Source organism: Aethalodelphis obliquidens, unplaced genomic scaffold (genome assembly GCF_003676395.1).
Source record: "Aethalodelphis obliquidens isolate GAN/ISIS:26980383/991018 unplaced genomic scaffold, ASM367639v1 scaffold118, whole genome shotgun sequence".
Lineage (NCBI taxonomy): Eukaryota > Metazoa > Chordata > Mammalia > Artiodactyla > Delphinidae > Aethalodelphis > Aethalodelphis obliquidens.
In genome coordinates this window covers 83,732-105,854 of record NW_020838062.1, presented here as the reverse complement: position 1 = coordinate 105,854, position 22,123 = coordinate 83,732, and the positions used below count along the sequence as shown (strand labels likewise).

Below are 22,123 nucleotides of genomic sequence, written 5' to 3'. Positions count from 1 at the left end.
AAACTTGAAATAAGCTAACATTAAACTCCCTTGTCCTATTTTGGTTGATAAAAGTGATAAATGACTTAAACAGTTTTTAAAGGCAATGAATAAGTGAACATGGGAATACTTAGTATTGTAAAGGTGTCAGTGACTCCCAGATTAATGTGTAATTCAATGCTATTCCAATTAAAAATCTAGCGTGGCTTTTAAAAAAAATTTTTGAAATAATTAGATTTGCAGGAGGCTGCAATATAGTTCATAGAGTCCACTGACTGTTTCCCCCAGTTTTCTGCAGTAGTGACACCTTGCATGATTGTAGTAAAATACAGTTAACTAGACCACAGAGCTATTCAGTTGTTACCAGTTTTCATATGTGCTCACATGTGTGAGAGGTTCTATGTAATATAATCACATGTGCAGACTCATGCAATCATATTCATAATTAAGATAAAAGATTGTTGCATCACCACAGAGGTACTCATTGATGCTACTCCTTTATACCCCTCATCCCTGACCCTGTCCCTTGGCAACCACTAATCTATCCTCCATCTGTATATTCTGTCATTTCAAGAAGATTACATACTTGGAATCATACAGTATTGACCTTCTGAGCTTGGGTTTCTTCACAACCATCAAGTCCTCAGTATCAATCAAGGATTTTGTGTATATCAGTAAATCATTTTTTTTTATTGCTGAGTAGTATCCCATGGCATGGATGTACCATGGCTTGCTTACTTATCACCCACTGCAGGGCATTTGGGTTGTTTCCAGTTTGGGGTTATTATGAATAAAGCTACTATGAATATTTGTGTACATGTTTTTACATGAGCATGAGTTTTCATTTATCTGGGATAAATACTCAAGTACAACTGCCAGGTTATATAGTACTTACATATTTAGTTTTATAAGAAATTGTCATACATTTTTTCTAGAATGACTATCATTTTACATTCCCACAAGCAATGTATGAGAATTCTAGTTTCTCTATATCCTCATCAGCATTTGGTGTTATCACTATTTTTTATTATAGCCATACTAATAGGTAGGTAGTGATATCTCATTATGGTTTTTTTAATGAGTGAATATATAATATGATATGATATAATATAATGTAATATAACATAATATAATATAGTAGGAACCTGGCATGAGCAAATGGTAAGAGTGTGTTATCTCATTATGGTTTTAATTTGCATTCCCTGATACCTAACGATGTTTAATGTATTTTCATGTGATTATCTGTCATCTGTGGATCCTCTTCAGTGAAATGTCTCTTCATATATTTTGCCCATTTTCTAATTGGATTATTTGTTTTATTCCTGTTGAATTCTGAGAGGTCTTTATATATCCTAGATTCTAGTCCTCTATTGGATACGTAGTTTGCAAATATTTTCTCCCAGTCTGTAGCTTGTCTTTTGTTTTCTTAGCATTGTTTTTCACAGAGCAAACGTTTTAAATTTTGTTTTGTTTTAATTTTTTAAGTTTAATTTTGATGGGTTACAATTTATAAATATTTCGTTTTAGGGATCATGGCTTTGGTATCAAGTCTCAGAATTTTTCACCAAATCCCAGATCTGTACATTTTTTTCCTCTAAAAGTTTAATATTTTACGTTTAAATCTGTGAATCATTTTGATCCCGTTTGCTTTAAAACACATTCTAAATAAAACGGTCAAAGGACAAGAAGACACAATTTACTTCTTCACAGGAAGAACCGGAACTACTAAACAAGTATGCGAAATTCAGTCTCACTAGTAACCAAAGAATGCAAAATTGCAACAATAACAAAACATATTTTAAACTAATTAAATTAGTAAAAATTTAAGCAATTTGTGCTGAAGAATTCCCCACACTCTGGGTTTGGTTGATTACATTGTTATGGTGTTTTAAAATGTAGGTTTTATTATTATTCAGGTATAGCTAGGCAAACAGATCAGGAGACAACTGCCATTGAAAAGATAGTTTGTTACTCACAGTTCTCAAGAAGGGGACATGGCACACCACACAGGGCCACACAGGGAACCACCAAGGTCAGCCATCAGGCAAAAGAAGTGAGGGGAAAGTATGGGCAAAAGCCTTTCCTGTGGTTTCCCAAGAGATGGATGGGAGAAACAGGTCAAGCAAGAAGGGCAGCTTTAGGATTGGATAGTTTGAGTAATTTTGGCAGGCTCTGGGCTATAGGGGTGGTTCTTAGTTGTCTAGCGCCTGGCTCTGGGATGATTTAGGGCAGAGAGATAGTGTCCTGGACTGTGGAAGCCTGATAAAAGGAGGAGGATGGGGTATGGACTCAAGATTAGTTGGTTTGCATATCAAAGATGTGCTGTATGTAAGTTGTTTATCCCAGATTAGCTAATTCTGGTAGGGTCAGTCCTGCCCTGGGTCCACAAGGGTCCACAATATCAAAGCATCATAAATATAGAAAATAAAATACATGAGATACACATGGTGTTGTGGAGGTGGGAGTTTTCGTAATGGAGTGACTAGTATATGTCTTTGCAGTTACTGCATCATGAGTTTTCCAGAAGACAATAAATACAGAACTGAATATCCTCCCATAGTGGTCCATTTGTAGGATTTACTGATCCCAATGTACCAAAAGACAGCGTTTTTAAAGGAAAAGAAAGCCAACCAACAACAGTAGTTGGGCAGACTACAGGAATCTCAGGCCAAGCATACCAAAAGTGAGCTTTCCTCAATATCCCAAAAGTCTCCAAAGTACCATCTGCTTCTGGCCCAGTCTCCTGACTAGAGAGATTCTGGATTAAGCCCTGAACTGCATGGTATTGAAGCTCCCACCATCAGACTATCAGATTTAACAATGACTGTCACTTCCCCATATTCTGGCTTTCCAGTTCTTACATATTCTGCTTCTTATGGAAATTACTAGTTGCAGGACACTTGCTACATGCCAGGCAATGAGAGAGGCTGGGTATAAACATCACCTTATTTAAGAGATATTGAGAAATAGACTCAAGCATATATGGAAATTTAGTATGAAACTGGCATCTCAAATCATCAATCTCAGTGATGAAGATGGCATTTCAAGTCACTTTTTAAATAAACAGTGCAGGGACCATTGGAAAACTATAAAATAAGACCCATACCTCACACCATACATGAGAATAAACTAGAAAAAAAAGGGGGGATCTAAATGTAAAAAATGAAACCATACAAGTACTAGAAGAAAACGTGTAAATTCCTCTTTATCTATGAGGCAGGGAAAGGTTTTATAACTATGACTAAAAATCCAGTGAAAACAAAAGACTGACAAATTGGACTGCATAAAAGCAAATAATCTTTGCACAACAGAAAGCACTAAAAATGAAGTAAAAGGAAAGTTGATAAACTGGGAGAAAATATTTGTAGCATATATCACAAAAGGCTAGTTTCCTAAAATACGAAAAATATTCAACAATTGAGGGACAAAGGACCAAAAACCTGGCAGTAAAAGGGGGTGTGGCATGAACAGATAATTCACAACTATATATCCCTTAACATATGAAAAGATGTTTCAACTCACTCAAAATTAGAGAAATGCAAATTAAAACAACACCAAGGTACCATTTCTCACCTATCAGATTGATGAAAATTTAAAAGTATGAGAACAATTTTATTTGTGAGACTGCAGAGAAACAGGCACTTTCAACCATTGCTGATGGGAATGCGCATTGGTACAATTCTCGTGGAGGAGAATTTGCCAATAGCTAACAAACAAAACTAACATGCATCTACCTTTTGACCCAGCAATCCTACTTCTAAGAATTACCCATGAAGCTACACCTCTGACAATACAAAAATACATACATACCAGGTTTTTTATTGCAGCATTGTTTGTGATTTCAAAATGTTGAAAAAACCCTAATGCCCATACATAGAAGAATGTTTGAATAAGCTATGCTATATCCACACAAGGGAGTTCCAATGCAACTGTAATAAAAGAATAAGAAGGATTTCTATGAACTGAAATGGAGTGATTTCCAGGATAAGTGAGAAAAAAGCAAATTGTAAAAGAGTTTCTATAGTATGTTATCCTTCATGTAGGAAAGTATGGGATACAAGAAAATTTACAGGTATCTGCTCATTTGCACAAAAAGAAATACAGAAATGGTAAACCAGAAGTGAATGAGCTTGCTTACCTATGGGGCGTAGGCAGGAATAGGGTGAAAAGAAGGGAGGTGAGAACACTATATATTAGGGTAGATCAAATATGTGAATGTATTTTAGATAATGAGTGTCAGCTTTCTCACCGTTGGAGAGAGGAGTTAAAAAATAAGGGAAGGATATTGAGCTACATGAGCTGTTTGTATATTTTGGAGATTAATCCCTTGTCGGTTGCTTCGTTTGCAAATATTTTCTCCCATTCTGAGGGTTGTCTTTTCATTTTTTAATGGTTTCCTTTGCTGTGCAAAAGCTTTTAGGTTTAATTAGGTCCCGTTTGTTTATTTTTATTTTTATTTTCATTACTCTAGGAGATGGGTCAAAAAGGATCTTGCTGTGATTTATGTCATAGAGTGTTCTGCCTATGTTTTCCTCTAAGAGTTTTATAGTGTCTGGCCTTACATTTAGGTCTTTAATCCATTTTGAGTTTATTTTTGTGTATGGTGTTAGGGAGTGTTCTAATTTCATTCTTTTACATGTAGCTGTCCAGTGTTCCCAGCACCACTTACTGAAGAGACTGTCTTTTCTCCACTGTATATTCTTGCCTCCTCTGTCATAGATTAGGTGACCATAGGTGCGTGAGTTTATCTCTGGGCTTTCTATCCTGTTCCACTGATCTGTATTTCTGTTTTTGTGCCAGTACCATACTGTCTTGATTACTGTAGCTTTTTACTATAAATAACCCAATGAAAAAGTGGGTGGATGACCTAAATAGACATTTCTCCAAAGAAGACATACAGTTGGCCAAAAAACACATGAAAAGATGTTCAACGTCACTAATTATTAGAGAAATGAAAATCAAAACTACAATGAGGTATCACCTCACACCGGTCAGAATGGCCATCATCAAAAAATCTAGAAACAATAAATGCTCGAGAGGATGTGGAGAAAAGAGAACCCTCTGCACTGTCGGTGGGAATGTAAATTGGTGCAGTCACCATGGAGAACAGTATGGAGGTTCCTCAAAAAACTAAAAATAGAACTACCATATGACCCAGCAGTCCCACTCCTGGGCATATACATGGAGAAAACCATAATTCACAAAGATCCATGCACCCCAATGTTGAGTGCAGCACTATTCACAATAGCCAGGTCATGGAAGCAACCTAAATGCCCATTGACAGAGGAATGCATAAAGGAGATGTGGTATGTATATACAATGGAATACTACTCAGCCATAAAAAGGAATGAAATAGTGCCATTTGCAGAGACGTGGATGGACCTAGAGACTGTCATACAGAGTGAAGTAATTCAGAAAGAGAAAAATAAATATTGTATAATATGGCTTATATGTGGAATCTAGAAAAATGGTACAGATGAACTTATTTGCAAAGTAGAAACAGAGACACAGATGTAGAGAACAAATGTATGGATACCAAGGGGGAAGGGCGGGGTGGGATGAACTGGGAGATTGGGATTGATATATATACACTACTATGTATAAAATAGATAACTAATGAGAACCTACTGTATAGCACAGGAAACTCTACTCAGTACTCTGTGGTGACCTACATGGGAAAAGAATCTAAAAAAGAGGGAATATATGTATACGTATAACTGATTCACTTTGCTGTACAGTAGAAACTAACACAACATTGTAAAGCACCTATACTCCAATAAAAATTTTAAAAAAAATAAGGGAAGGAGGGAGGTTAGGATGAGCCCTGTGCTGTTAGGTTGGAATTAGAGGTATCAGTGTGAACTCATGGTGTTTAAGAAAGAGGAGAGATGCAAAAATTAGTGGGCAAAAGCATAATGATAAATAGGATATCTTCATAGTCTCAAAGTATCTCTCCACAAGATTCTTATTAGTTACAAAGGGAAAAACAGTAACTTTAGGGTGGAGAAACCAGCAGACACCCCATTAACCAAATGATCAAAGTTAATATCACCAATACCACAGATATCATGAACCTCCAGATACGATGCACTGAGAAGGGCACACATATTTCTGTGGTATTCTGGCCAGAAAAGCATAAACTCAATATAATCATAAGATAACATCAGACAAACCCAAACTGAAGAACAATCTATGAAATAAGTGATGAGTACTTTTCAAAAGTGTCAAGGGCATGAAAGACAAAGAAAGACTGAGGAACTCTTCCCAGATTAGAGTGGGATCATGGATTAGATCCCCAAACAGAAAAAGGACTGGTGAAATTTGAATAAGGTCTGTAAGGTAGTTAATAATATTTTATTAATGTTAATTTCCTGGTTTTGAAGTTTTACTATGATTATATAAGGTGTTAACATATAGTGAAGCTGGATGAAGTGAACTCTATGTACTATTTTTGGAAGTTTTTGGAAGTCTAAAATTATTTCAAAATAAAATCTTTTTTTAAGTTTCTGCCTGAACCAGCACCAAATTCATTAAGGGTTCCTCAGGTTATCTTTCATGTGGAAGGTCAAGAATTGGACTGCAGCTTGGAAGGTCTAAAGACCTCAAGACCTTGCTCCTTTAGGATCCCAAGTCAAGGTGGGTAAAAGAGGTAACTAGTAACCAAGTGAGGGCAGGAGGCCCTTCTAGTTTCTGGATGAGAGTGAAAAGGAAGATTATATCCATGGGAAATTAATGAATCCTCTTTTTATGACTGAGGATAAATTACATAAAACATCCAAACTAATCTTAAGAATTAATTTATAAAAGATAAGAGGGGCTTCAGTTACCCAATGTAACACAATTGGAACTGAAACTTAAGCAGTCCAAGGAATTCCTTGGTGGTCCAGTGGTTAGGACTCCACGCTTTCACCGCCAAGGGCCCAGGTTTGATCCCTGGTCGGGGAACTAAGATCCCACAAGCCACGTGGTGCAGCCAAAGAAACAAAAAAGAAATGAAATTTAAGCAGTCCAGTTTTCCAGTTAGACACAGAAGTTCAAATTCTGACCCTCCTTTCTCAGCAATAAGACTATATACAGTGGCAAAAATTTGGGCAGAACAAAAAGGACCAAAAATAAAAATTTTTTCAAAAGGAAATTCTACACAAGAGCCCTAAGAGGAACAGAGAGGTTCCTCTCCTACTTAGCCCATTCCCCTCCCAGGAAGGGAAAGAACAAATGAGGAAAGAAGTGAGGTTTTGAAGCTGTTCATTGGTCTCTTATCTGTTGACCCCTTACTGACCATTTCTTGTTACCGACAAATCCCTTTCCCTTTAACTTTACAATCTGCCATCTTAAGTTCAGGATCCTTCACTTAACATCTAAAGCTCTCCACAGCATGGCCCTAACCTTTCTCTCCAGTCACATGTTTATTTCTGAGGCATAGAGCTTAGTGGTAAAGTGATGGATGTTAACTAAACTTATTCTGGTAATCATGTTGCAGTATACACATATATTGAATCACCATGTTGTACACCTTAAATCAATACAATGTTATATACCAATTATATCTCAATAAAACTTGAAAAAGGAAGGAAGGAAGGAAAGGAGGGAGGGAGGGAGGAAAGGAAAAAAGAACTTAGGCTTTGGAGCCCAACAGACCTGGTCTGAATTCCTGTTCTGCCATCTCTTAGCTGGTGACCAAGTTACTTAATTGCTGTGAGCCTAAGTCTCCTGATTTGTACAGTAGGGATGATACTGTCTGTAACTAATGTGATTGCCGTGAGTGGCAATTAAACAAGAGAATGCATGCAAAGCACTTAACGTTACGCATGGCACAAACTAATGACTCAATACATGGAGACTACTACAAGTCCTAAATGGATCCTGTGATTCTCACCTTGTTACTTTTACTCAAGGTGTTCTTGCCTCCTGGAATGCCTCCGCCTGTAGAAATTCTATCTGTTCTTTAAGGCCAGTCCCCAAAGCCACCTTCTCAGGAAGTCTTTCCTTTTGTTCCACTAGGACATATTCTATCCCTGCTCTGAATGTCCAGTTCATTTGCACTCCTCCGCTGGCACCTCCTTCACACTGAGCCTGAACTGAGCAGGTGCTCCGTGACTATTTACTGAATTAAATCCACGTAATGCCCAAATGTTACATGATTTTCTAGAATTTTTAGTAAAAATTCCAAGTATCTGAGCAATAACTCGATTAATTCCAGGTGCCAAGTTTCTGCTAACAACCTCAACTCAACATGACCGATAACTGAATCAGGGGTAAGAAAGCACAGAGCAGAGGATGGTGGGGAGGAACTCTGTTGACATTTGCTGCCTATGACAATGTGGGCCTCCAAGATGTGCATGTGTCATATATGTGTTTTGGGGGCCTGCTACTGTCATTTTCTGTCTGTCCAGATCCCTTTCTTTGGTGTTTGTTAACCATGGAGAGCTTGAAAAACAGTTCACAAGCAAACATATGCAAATGCTTTTTAGGTAGATGGGAAAGATGACATTTGCCTATTGGAAGGAATAAAGGAATAACTCTGATGCCCCCTCAGCCCTGGTAGTCACAGATGAGCAAAAAGAACTGCCTCCCTGAAGAGGGAGGAAGAGAGATCTCCACCAGCTCTGTGGAGATGCACTGACAGATTCCAGACCAAACAAAGCTTTGTGGGTTATTTTCCCTTCTTACTCCTGACTTGGGAATGTTTACTGGCATGCGAGTATATCACTCTCCATCGTTAATGACTCAGAGGGAGTTTGAGGGCCACGGAAAACCAAGTAAGTGGTCAATTCAAGTGGAGTTAAAGTAAGCAGGTTGCCTTTAATATTATGTTAGTGAAATTAATAATGCTCAATTATCTTTGAGTCTTTCACAGTCAGACTTAACACGGGAAACATGGTCCACAGCAGTGCAATATATTGACACACATTAGGATGTCACAAAAATGAATAGAAACAACCCTAGCTTCAGGTTCCAGCCTCAAAATTCTCTCCCTCCCTCTCTCCTCCCTTCCTTCCTGGCACAGACATTTAATGAATACCTACCACATACAGAGCCCTGTGACAAGTACTACTGGAAATACAGAAATGAATAATGTTGTGTCCTCAGTAATTTGCAAGTTTAACAGGGAAGAAAAGACTGTAACAAAAGCAGAAATGAGCCACTTGAGGATCCTACAAAATAGCCCACAAACCTCAGACACTGGCTCCCTCCAAATAAACTCAATCCTGGAGATGTGACCAAAGTAAGAGGAGTGTTGATAGATCTGAGAAATTAAAGGGAACTTTGTGAGAGGGTTCTGGGGAAGTCTGCCCATTTATATTTATTATAGGTACTGTCTTATTGGACTTATTTCAAAGAGAGTCTTTGTGGGGTAAACTTTCTGAGGCCCTGAATGCCTGACAATATTTCATTCTTACATTTAAATAATATTTAGCTGGGTATAAAATTCTAGGTTCCAAGTTCTTTCCCCTCAACACTGAAAATTAACACTCCCCTGTCTTCTTGTATTTTGAGTACTGAGACATCAGTATGATTTTGTTCCTTTGTAGATGATCTGCTTTTTCTTGCTAGGAAGTCTTCTCTTTGTCTTTTTTTTTTTTAAATAAATTTACTTATTTATTTATTTTTGGCTGTGTTGGGTCTTTGTTGCTATGTGCAGGCTTTCTCTAGTTGCGGTGTGCGGGCTTATTGCGGTGGCTTCTCTTGTTGCGGAGCACGGGCTCTAGGCACACAGGCTTCAGTAGTTGTGGTACGTGGGCTCAGTAGTTGTGGCTCATGGGCTCTAGAGCGCAGGCTCAGTAGTTGTGGCGCTCGGGCTTAGTTGCTCTGCAGCATGTGGGATCTTCCTAGACCAGGGATTGAACCCATGTCCCCTGCACTGGCAGGCGGATTCTCAACCACTGCACCACCAGGGAAGTCCCTTCTCTCTGTCTTTGATATTTAAAAAAATGTACTAGAATGTATCTAGATATAGGTTTACCTTATATAACCTGTTTAGCAAACTCTGAATCTTTTCAAACTGAAGTCATCCATATTCCACTAAGACTGGGGAATTCTTGGTCTTTATTTCTTCAAATGCTTAACTCCTCTCCAGTTCTTTTTTCTCTCATTCTTGGGTTCTTATTAAACTGACATGACACTTCTCTTTCCATCTTCTACATCTTCCATGTTTCTGAAGGATTTTTTTCATATTTTTCAATTATTATTTTAGCTCATTAATGTCTTCTTCATTTGTACCCATCTTGTTATTAACCTCCCCCCACCATCAAGTTCTTTATTTCAACTCATATTTTTCATAGCTGATATTTCTAGATGATTCTTCTTTGTAACTGTTTATTTTTGCTTCATGTTACCAATACGCTCCCTTAGCTCTTCAATGATATACTAGTTTGTTTTCAATTATTGTTTTGACTAGTTTATTAAGTTTGCTTTGTCTGGTAAAGTCTGTTAAGTTTGTTGTCTTTCTTTTGGAATAGTTGCACTCATAAGTTATGTTATTTAAGAGGATCAATGCTCAGTAACTCCTAAGGTTACCACAGCAGTTTTCTTTTTTGATTGGGCAGACCACCTTTGTTATAAATTTCAATCAGATTTCTCAGATTAATGTTAGTGACTCCACTCTCATTCTGTTAGGTTTAGGTTATACATTCATCCTTCCAGGGGTTTATTCACCCATCCAAAGAAACAAACTTTTCCACGTCATGCTTAATACATTAAGGTTTCTGAGAAAATTCAGTAGAGGCAGAATTCACCTGAGGGGCTCTGCTTTTCACCTATGATAACCACTGACAGAAGTTTGGACTCTCTTTGGGCATGGCTGCACTAAATTAAAAAAATGGGGTGAAAATAGCACTTTCCTGGGAATTAGTAGACCTAAGCTCCAACCACAATTCTGTCACACAATAGCTGTGTGATCTTGGACACATCACCTAACTCTCTAGGCTTCAATTTCTTCATTTGTAGAATTAGGGTTGAACTGCATCATCTCTAAGGTCCCTTCAAGCTGTACAAGTCTATCATTCAGTCTCATACGGATATACCATTCCAAAGAAACATCAGTATTTTATGTAGAGGAATCTACTGCTTTAGAAAAAAAAATACATAAATTTACTTTTGTAAAAAGACAACCAAAAAACAGTTCTTTTTATTCCAAACTATTGACCCAACTCTTCACACCCACCTTGTGCCCTTAAATCTGTGTTTGGAAATGTTTGAATCATGTAAATATGAGAATTAGAAACACTATAATAATCAGTTGTGAAGCTATTTAAAAGATTTTTTTTTTACTTTTTATACAATTTTACAGGTTACTTTCCATTTACAGTTATTACAAAATATTGGCTATATTCCCCGTGGTGTACAATACATCCTTGAGCCCATCTTACACCTAATAGTTTGTACCTCTCACTCCCCCATCCATTGCCTGTCTCCCCTCCCCACTGGTAACTACTAGTTTGCTCTCTATATCTGTGACTCTGCTTCATTTTTGTTATATTCGCTAGTTTGTTGTATTTTTTAGATTCCACATATAAGAGATACCATACAGTATTTGTCTTTCTCTAACTTATTTCACTTACCATAATACCCTCCAAGTCCATCCATGTTGTTGCAAATGGCAAAATTCCACTCTTTTTACGGCTGAGTAATATTCCATTGTATATATGTGCCACATCTTCTTTATTCATTCATCTGTTGATGGACACTTAGGTTGCTTCCATGTCCTGGCTATTGTAAATAATACTACTATATGCAGATGGCCAACAGGCACATAAAAAGATGCTCAACATCGTTAATCATCAGGGAAATGCAAATCAAAACCATGATGAGATACCACCTCACACCTGTCAGGATGGCTATTATCAAAAAGAACACAAATAACAAATGTTGGTGAGGATATGGAGAAAAGGGAACCCTTGTACACTGTTGGTGGGACTGTAAATTGGTGCAGCCACTGTGGAAAACAGTATGGAAGTTTCTCCAAAAAACTAAAAATAGAGTTACCATATGACTCAGCAATTCCACTCCTGGGTATTTATTCGAACAAAACAAAAACACTAATTTGAAAAGATACATGCACACCAATAAATTTACTTTTATGTGTAAACCATGCAACTTCCTATAGAATAATTGAGAAAAGAGGAAAGTATATGCAAAGAGTCCAATTTGCAAGTTACTCTGCAATAAAGCTCAGTTTCTAACCATTTCCTTTATTAATCTTACTCCTAGCTATAGACTACCTCAGGGCATTTTCACAGCTTTCACCAATCTGTTCCCATTTAGTTTTAGCTGCTAAATCTATAGACTCCAAGTGCTAAATACTAGATTAATAGGTCCTTACTAAGAGTTCCAATAGCTCAGCTAGCTCTTGTGCTCCCAGCTTAATCTCTCTTGTCTTCCCCGGTAATCAGCCTTTGCATAGTTCCCAAGTCTCAGCCCCTTTCTCCAGTTCCCATTATTTTTCTCTCCTTGAATCAGAGTTTGTGAGCTGCTTTTTATGCTAGAGGCACATGATGTCATTGTGTCTACCCCCAGCTGTTCTTAATTTTCTCTCAGCTCAGCTCTCTTGGAGGACTCTCAGCAGGCCCAAAGACACAAGCCTCCCTTCTAGGGTGCAGATGAAAAGCTGGGGTGGAGGCGGGGAAAGGGCAATTCACCAACCCATAATGACTAATCCTAGCAAAATAAAGGGCAAGTCCCTTTTAAGAAACAGAGCACTCCAGGAGAGGGCGGAGCCAACTGAATAAGCCCCAGACTCCGATGAGACAAGTGTGCTCCCGGAAGCTGTCATAGCAACAGGAGTTCGCTATCCAAGATGTCGACCATCTCTCTACCTTAGGCAGTTCTCTAAGACCTGAGAATCACGCTCTGAGTGCTGTCTTGAATTACCTGGCTCTAACTACCCACAGTGCCAGCCTCCTGCCTCCCACCAAGGACTGGCCTTCTCTGTTTAGAGAGTTAAAATGGATTGTGGCGAACTCTAGACAAATTTAGCTCTCTCCTCCACAGATGCCCAGTGTTTTGTGGTGTTGTAGAAAATGCCCTGATATACCAATTCACATGACTCATAATTCTTATTGAATTTATGTTCCAGTATCCATAAGCGCTGCTTGAAAAATGATGATGTAATGATGCTTTACACAAAGGAATGAATCTCTCAGGTGGAAATTCTTACTATACAATGGCACCTGGCTAGAGCAGATGGGATAGTACCCATACTAGTAACTTTGAAATGAGTTTCCCACTGGGATAGTGGTAGAAATATTTTTCCCTCATTCTATTTAGACCAGCAGCCAGTTGAGAACAAATCCCTCCAGAGCAGGGCAATTTTGATGGAGGAGAGTAGGAGAACACAGTGGAAACCCATGAGGCAGGACCTAATGGATGAGATAGCAGCAGTTCTCAGCCCTGACTACACATTAGAATCTCTGGGGGGGAGGGGGGGTGTTAGCTTTTAAGTTGATCTTGAAATAATTTTAAAATTACAGAAAAGTTGTAAAAACAGCACAGACATTTCGTTTAGCATTTCTCACATCAAAATTTTACATAACATAGTGCAGTTATCAAAACTAAGAAATTAACCTAGGTACAATACTATTAACTAAACTATAGATTTTATTTGGATTTCACTAATTTTTCCAGTAATGTCCACTTTCTGTTCCAGGATCAAATTCAGGACACCATGTTGCATTTAGTTGTCATATCTCTTTAGTGTCCTCCAATGTATGACAGTTTATCAGTCCTTCCACATCTTTCATGATCTTGAAGAGCACTGAGCAGTTATTTTGTATAATGTGCCTCACAGATCTTTCCACTAATGTCCTTTTTCTGTTCCAGGATTGAATCCAGAATATTATGCTGCATTTAGTCATCCTATCTTCCTAGTTGCCTCCAATTTATGGCAATTTCTCAATGTTTCCTTGTGTTTCACGACCTTCACAATTTTAAAGATCGTCACGTACTTTGTAGAATGTCCCCCAGTTTGGGTTTGTCTGATGTTTTCTCATGATTAAATTGGGATTATGTATCTTGGGAAAGGATAGCACAGAAGTGAAGTACCTTTCTCATCACATAGTATCAGGAAGTACATGGTATCAATATGACATACTGGTGATGTCAGCCTTGATGACTTGGTTAAGGAGATTTCTTCCAGTTTTCTCCACTGTAAAGCTACTATTTAAAAAAAATATTATGTTGATATAGTTGTAGATTCACATGAAGTTGAAAAGGTGATACAGAGAAGTTCTGTGTACCCTTTACCCGGTTTCCCTCAATGGTACATGTGTATATTCTTGTAAATACCACTACAATCAGAACAATTTCTACAATCAGAAACAGAACAATTCTATTACCACAAAGATCTTCCTCATGCTACCTCTTTATAGTCACAACCCTCCTCCCAACATACCTAACCCATGGACACCACAGATCTGTTCTCCAGTTTTTAAATTTTATCATTTTAGAGAATATTATATAAATGTAATCAATCAGTATGTGACCTTTTGAGACTGACTTTTTCTACTCAGCATAATGCCCATGATATCCATCCAAGTTGTTGTGTGTATCTGAAGTTTACTCTTTCTATTGCTGAGTAGTATTCCATGGAATGGATGTACCATAGTTTGTTCAACCACTCACATTTTGAGGGACATTTGGGTTATTTTCACCTTTTCATTATTGCACATAGCTCTGCTATGAACATTCATGTACAGGTTTTTGTATGAATAGAAGTTTTCATTTCTCTGGGATACATGACCAGGAGTGCGACTGCTGAGTTGTATGGTAAGTTTATGCTTAGTCTTTTAAGAAACCACTAAACTATTTCCCAGAGTGGCTGTATTATTTTTACTTTCCCACCAGCAGTGTATAAGAGATCTAGTTTCTTCATATCCTCACCAGCATTTGGTATTATCGCTATTTTAATTTTAGCTGTTTGAATAGACATATAGTGATATCAAATAATGGTATTAATTTGCATTTCTGTAATGGCTAGTGATGTTAAACATCTTTTCAAGTGTCTATCTGTCATCTACATATCTTCTTCAGTTAAATGCCCATTGCCATTTTTTGCTTATTTTCTAATTGGATTATTCTTTATTCTGTTTAGTTTTGAGAGTTCTTTATTCTTTGTCGAATATGTGGCTTACTGATATTCTGTCCCAGTCTATAGCTCGTATTTTCATCCTCTTTAAGAGGGTCTTTCACAGAGCAGAAGTGTTTAACTTTGGTGAGTTCCAATTTACCTTTTTTTTTCTTTATAATGGATCATGCTTTTGGTGTCAAGTCTAAGAACTCTTTGCCTGGCCCTAGATCCAAAAGATTTTCTCCTATGTCTGTTTTCTGAAAGATTTATAGTTTACATTTTGCAAACTTACATGGTCCATTTTTGGATAGTGTCTGCATAAGGTGTGAAGTTTAGGTTAAGTTTCTTTTTTTTTGCCTATGGATGTTCAGTTGCTCCCATACCATTTATTAAAAAGGCTATCCTTCCTCCATTGACTTGTTTTTGCAACTTTGTCAAAAATCAGTTGAACATATTTGTGTGGGTGTACTTCTGGGTTCTCTTTTCTGTTCCACTGATGTGTGTGTTTATCCCTCTGCGAAACCCCACTGTCTTGATTAATGTAACCATATAATGTCTTGAAACCAGGTAGACTGATTCCTTCTACTTCCTTCTTCTTTTTCAAAATTGTTTAGCTATTCTAGGACCTGTGCCTTTTCATATACATTTTGAAATAGTCTTCTGAAAAGAACTTGGAAGTGATCACTCCCATCCTTTCAAGAAAACTGGGCAAACCAAAAAAAATCAATGACTTTTCTTGGACCCATTAGAGAACCGAGGTTGCAGGGCAAACCACCACCCCAAAATCTAAAGATTTAGGAAGATCCAGAGAGATACAGCTGTAATTTACTTACCTGGAAAAGAAGGCTCTGGAATATAAACTGGTAGGAACACCAAAACTGGTAATTTTGACAAATTGCTGGAGGAAGAATGTGGACTACTGTAAGAGTGAGAAACTTCTGAGGACTGAAGGCACAGGGGCACCCCCCAAATTTCAGGAAATCCACCAAATTCTCACAATAAAGATGTGAATAAGATCCTCTTGTGAATCTGGCGGGGGAGGGAAAGAAAAATCATTGTGAAGTATGCCTAGAGCCTTCTCCATAACTCTACAAGGAAAAAGACTTTGCCACACCTTATCCTAACTGGGGAATGGCATTCCTCCCGCTCCAGCCTCCCTCTAGCCAACTTTAGAAAACCACATACAAAGACAACATCTTTAAGGAAGACAGAGTAGGGGGAACACCTTACAAGGGAACAAGCATAAGAATTATATCAGACTTCTTGTCAGAAACCATGCAAACAAGAAGAGACTGGAATGAAATATTTAAAGTTTTGAAAGAATAAAAACACCAATCCAAATTCTATATCTGGCAAAATTATCCTATAGAAATGAAACGAAGTCTTTCTCAGAAAAAAAACAAAAATGGAGGGAAATAAAAGAAGACTTGTCCTGCACAAAATGTTAAAAGAAGTTCTTCAAGGGGAAGGAAAATGATGATAGAGGTCAGAAACTTGGATCTTCATAAAGGAAGAGTGTCAGAGAAGGAATAAATGAAGGTATGGTAAAATCTTTTATTTTTCTGATTCTTAATTGGTTTAAAGATAACTGTTTAAAGTAAAAATAGTAACAATATACTGATTGATTATAGCATATGAATAAGTGAAGTAAATTACAACAATGTCACAAGAGATGGAAAGGAAGATTTAATAATACTCTGTTATAAGGTACCTGCACTACATTTAAAGTGTTATTTGATAGGGATTGCATTGAATCTGTAGATTGCTTTGGGTAGTAGAGTCATTTTCGCAATGTTGATTCTTCCAATCCAAGAACATGGTATCTCTCTCCATCTATTTGTATCATCTTTAATTTCTTTCATCAGTGTCTTATAATTTTCTGCATACAGGTCTTTTGTCTCCTTAGGTAGGTTTATTCCTAGATATTTTATTCTTTTTGTTGCAATGGTAAATGGGAGTGTTTTCTTGATTTCACTTTCAGATTTTTCCTCATTAGTGTATAGGAATGCCAGAGATTTCTGTGCATTAATTTTGTATCCTGCTACTTTACCAAATTCACTGATTAGCTCTAGTAGTTTTCTGGTAGCATCTTTAAGATTCTCTATGTATAGTATCGTGTCATCTGCAAACAGTGACAGCTTTACTTCTTTTCCGATTTGGATTCCTTTTATTTCCTTTTCTTCTCTGATTGCTGTGGCTAAAACTTCCAAAACTATGTTGAATAAGAGTGGCGAGAGTGGGCAACCTTGTCTTGTTCCTGATCTTAGTGGAAATGCTTTCAGTTTTTCACCGTTGAGGACAATGTTGGCTGTGGGTTTGTCATATATGGCCTTTATTATGTTGAGAAAAGTTCCCTCTAGGCCTACTTTCTGCAGGGTTTTTATCATAAATGGGTGTTGAATTTTGTTGAAAGTTTTCTCTGCATCTATTGAGATGATCATATGGTTTTTCTCATTCAGTTTGTTAATATGGTGTATCACATTGATTGATTTGCATATTTTGAAGAATCTTTGCATTCCTGGAATAAACCCCACTTGATCATGGTGTATGATCCTTTTAATGTGCTGTTGGATTCTGTTTGCTAGTATTTTGTTGAGGATTTTTGCATCTATGTTCATCAGTGATATTGGCCTATAGTTTTCTTTCTTTGTGACATCCTTGTCTGGTTTTGGTATCAAGGTGATGGTGGCCTCGTAGAATGAGTTTGGGAGTGTCCCCCCCGCTGCTATATTTTGGAAGAGTTTGAGAAGGATAGGTGTTAGCTCTTCTCTAAATCTTTGATAGAATTTGCCTGCGAAGCCATCTGGTCCTGGGCTTTTGTTTGTTGGAAGATTTTTAATCACAGTCTCAATTTCAGTGCTTGTGATTGGTCTGTTCATATTTTCTATTTCTTCCTGATTCAGTCTTGGCAGGTTGTGCATTTCTAAAAATTTGTCCATTTCTTCCAGGTTGTCCATTTTATTGGCATAGTGTTGCTTGTAGTAATCTCTCATAATCTTTTGTACTTCTGCAGTGTCAGTTGTTACTTCTCCTTTTTCATTTCTAATTCTATTGATTTGAGTCTTCTCCCTTTTTTTCTTGATGAGTCTGGCTAATGGTTTATTAGTTTTGTTTATCTTCTCAAAGAACCAGCTTTTAGTTTTATTGATCTTTGCTGTTATTTTCTTTGTTTCTATTTCATTTATTTCTGATCTGATTTTTATGATTTCTTTCCTTCTGCTACCTTTGGGGTTTTTTGTTCTTCTTTCTCTAATTGCTTTAGGTGCAAGGTTAGGTTGTTTATTCGAGATGTTTCCTGTTTCTTAAGGTAGGATTGTATTGCTATAACCTTCCCTCTTAGAACTGCTTTTGCTGCATCCCATAGGTTTTGGGTCGTCGTGTCTCCATTGTCATTTGTTTCTAGGTATTTTTTGATTTCCTCTTTGATTTCTTCAGTGATCACTTCGTTATTAAGTAGTGTATTGTTTAGCCTCCATGTGTTTGTATTTTTTACAGATCTTTTCCTGTAATTGATATCTAGTCTCATAGCATTGTGGTCGGAAAAGATACTTGATAAAATTTCAATTTTCTTAAATTTACCAAGGCTTGATTTGTGACCCAAGATATGATCTATCCTGGAGAATGTTCCATGAGCACTTGAGATAAATGTGTATTCTGTTGTTTTTGGATGGAATGTCCTATAAATATCAATTAAGTTCCTCTTGTTTAGTGTATCATTTAAAGGTTGTGTTTCCTTATTTATTTTCATTTTGGATGATCTGTCCCTTGGTGAAAGTGGGGTGTTAAAGTCCCCTACTATGAATGTGTTACTGTCGATTTCCCCTTTTACATCTGTTAGTATTTGCCTTATGTATTGAGGTGCTCCTATGTTGGGTGCATAAATATTTACAATTGCTATATCTTCTTCTTGGATCGATCCCTTGATCATTATGTAGTGTCCTTCTTTGTCTCTTCTAATAGTCTTTATTTTAAAGTCTATTTTGTCTGATATGAGAATTGCTACTCCAGCTTTCTTTTGGTTTCCATTTGCATGGATGGGGAGGGGGAAGGGTAAGCTGGGACAAAGCGAGAGAGTGGCATGGACATATATACACTACCAAATGTAAAATAGATAGCTAGTGGGAAGCAGCCGCATAGCACAGAGAGATCAGCTCGGTGCTTTGTGACCACCTAGAGGGGTGGGATAGGGAGGGTGGGAGGGAGGGAGATGCAAGAGTGAAGAGATATGGGAACATATGTATATGTATAACTGATTCACTTTGTTATAAAGCAGAAACTAACACACCATTGTAAAGCAATTATACTCCAATAAAGATGTAAAATAAAATAAAATAAAGTGTTATTTGAAGATGAACTCAGTTAAAAATGTATATTGCAAACTCTAGCGCGACCACTAAAAAGTTTTAAAGTATAATTGATATTCTAAGAGAGGAGATGAAATGGAATCACAGAAAATCTCAGTTAAAACCAGAGAAGGCGGGAAAAAGAGCAAGGGAGTAATTTTCTTTGCTCTGAAGTCTACTTTATCTGATAGTAATATAGCCATTCCCACTTTCCTTTGAATAATATTTGCATAGCATATCTTTTTCTGCTTTCACTTTCAACTTACTTATATATTAACTAGAAAATATAAATAGTAAATAGTAAAACTACTATCTGTCCCTTTCCATACTTTATTAGAACTGAATTACTAGGTCCAGCCCACACTCAATGGAAGGGAATTAATCTCCACCACCTGTAGGGAGGAGTATCAAAGAGTTTGTGGACACATGTTGAAACCACCAGAGCAATTATTAAATATTTTGGGGGTGACAATTTGAAGCTATGCAAATATCTTGCCCTCTAAAATTATTACTAGGCCTAGTTCTTTTTTTTGAGAATGGTATTTAGAAAACAAGATGTGGTTCTAGGTAAGCTCAATTCTATTTGAATGTTGCTGCTTTTAGGCCCTGCCAGTAGAGAGAGCGAGGGAACACAGGCATGTAAAATAATCCATGTATACACACATATAAATATTAATGCCTGAATCTACTTACCTTTACATGTATATATTTATATATGGATATAGATAAGCTTACATTTTTATATGGATATCTCTGATTCTAATCCAGTACCACGGAGTTTATTCCAGCCTTCCCTCCATGTTTTAAATATACACCCAGGCAAGATCAAATACATCATTTGTGGGGCCCAGTGAAAAATGCAAACGTGGGGCTCCTTGTTCAAAAAGCGGGGTAAAAGTGTCACTAAGGTACTACAATGTACAGATTTTTCCTTTCTTCTGCAGCCTTTCATTCAACTTGTCATGATATTTTCTATTTGCTACTCAATATTATTCTAAGTCAAGAAAAAGTAAAAATCTCAATTATTAACATGTATCTTACCGTTCATCTTTACATTGTACAATACCAGTTTTAAATAAAAATACCAGAGCATTTAATTCATATGCAGAATCACCAAAATTGCACAATTTGTACTGCATGCCCCAGCCCTGGAAGGTGACTTGAGCTGGCCAGAAGAGATGAACACAAAGCCAGACTCAAGAAAGTTAGTTATAATGGAGGAAGAGAGGGTCACCTACATGTGGAGTAGGCCCAAAGGACACTCTCTAGGGCATGGGAAGGCACTCATGAGGCAAGTGTAGACCCTTACTGGCACCTGAGAACCCTACCCCATGACTTGTGTCACATGTGTGTGCTCGGGCCTGACAACTGTTTGGTTTCATCCTTCTTCTAGCTGCTGGCCTGACATGCTGTGCCTTATCAGAGGGCAGGGAAGTTGACCCAGGCATCTCCCTTCCTGAGGCAGATGCCTGCCACCCCATCCGACAGCATATAGGCACCTCTCAAGGGTATTACCACCTCCTCACAAGGATGCACTAGGTATCTGGATCAGGGATGGGCAAGAGATTCACCCCCACTGAATGTGCGTGGTGCTGTGAACCAAGTGCAAGGATGGTCACTGCCATGCTCCACCTTGAGGGGCTGCAGGGTGCATGCACCTGACTTGACCCTCCCCACATCGAGGCTCCCGCTGGAGATGGATGGACATGGATGCGGGTGGGGGAGGGTAAGGGAGACTCGGGCACCTGGAACGAAGGGAGTGGCAGTCAAGAACCCATCTTGAAGATATGGGGAGGTAATGGGAGGTGGAACCATATGTGAATTGAGCTTCTAAGCCCCCAGTACCTTCTCTACTGTCCCACTGGACTTTACTTACAAAACACAGGTTCAAAAATAAAATTATTAAGAATTTCAAATGGCAACCGCAAGGCATTAAACCCACGGCATGGAGCCCCCTTCTGAGCATGGGGCCCTGTATAATTGTGCTGCTCATATGACTCTGAAGATGTCCATGTCCCCTCTCCCCCTCCACCTGCTGTGATTCTTATGTTCAGTCAAGGTTGAGAACTACTGAGCCAGATACTGCAAGGGTTGGTGGTCAAGATGGTCTTGCTCAAACCAGCTCCCAGGCTACCAGAGCCCCTCAGAAAACCATGAATGGAGAGACTGACCCAACAGTAGCTGAGAGGAGGAGACCAGACTGTGTATCACTGCCTGAGGCTGTCATTACAGAGATCACAGTAAGGAAGCAGGGAGGTCAAACACTCAGTTTTAAAGAGAGGCTCTCATTCCTCTCTCTCTCTCAGAGCCCACAGCCTTACCTCAGTACCTGCTGGTTGCATGTTGGCCTGCCTTGTCCAATGTGAGGGGTTTTAAGGTACAGGTTATATACATCTAAGCAAAGTGCAGGTACCAGCTAAGTCATGGAGGCCACCTTTCTCAGCAACTTATTTTCTTACCTATTTTACCCACCAGCAGGTTAGGCTCTTAGCAAGGAACCCTGAGGCTGCTCCAGGCAGCCATCTTAGCCTGGGTCCACAGCTTATCAGCTGAATTCCAGAGTCAGAATATACAAATTCTCTCACCTCTAGCCCCTAGCATGACATAAGCTCCTCAAAGGGTTTCTTTCCTTTTCATTCAACCTTGATTCTTTTTTTAAATTAAAAATATTATTTTTTTATTTTTATTTATATTGGAGTATAGTTGATTAACAACATTGTGTTAGTTTCAGGTGTAC

The 22,123-nt window shown here is 38.0% G+C and overlaps 1 long non-coding RNA gene across 21 annotated transcripts in view; it reads right to left on the bottom strand.

The window, feature by feature from the left end:
* Positions 1-22,123, bottom strand: part of LOC113615468 (uncharacterized) — a 148,055-nt gene that overhangs the window by 42,207 nt on the left and 83,725 nt on the right. For 18 of the 21 annotated variants that reach the window (XR_003431015.1, XR_003431023.1, XR_003431019.1 and 15 more), the window contains 2 exons: positions 15,877-16,072; positions 11,980-14,133 (listed from right to left, as the gene is read on the bottom strand). This is a non-coding gene — a long non-coding RNA (uncharacterized LOC113615468). Of the gene's footprint in view, positions 1-11,979; positions 14,134-15,876; positions 16,073-22,123 lie in introns of those variants that run through there. The other 3 variants (XR_003431027.1, XR_003431030.1, XR_003431028.1) reach the window with 2 other exon arrangements.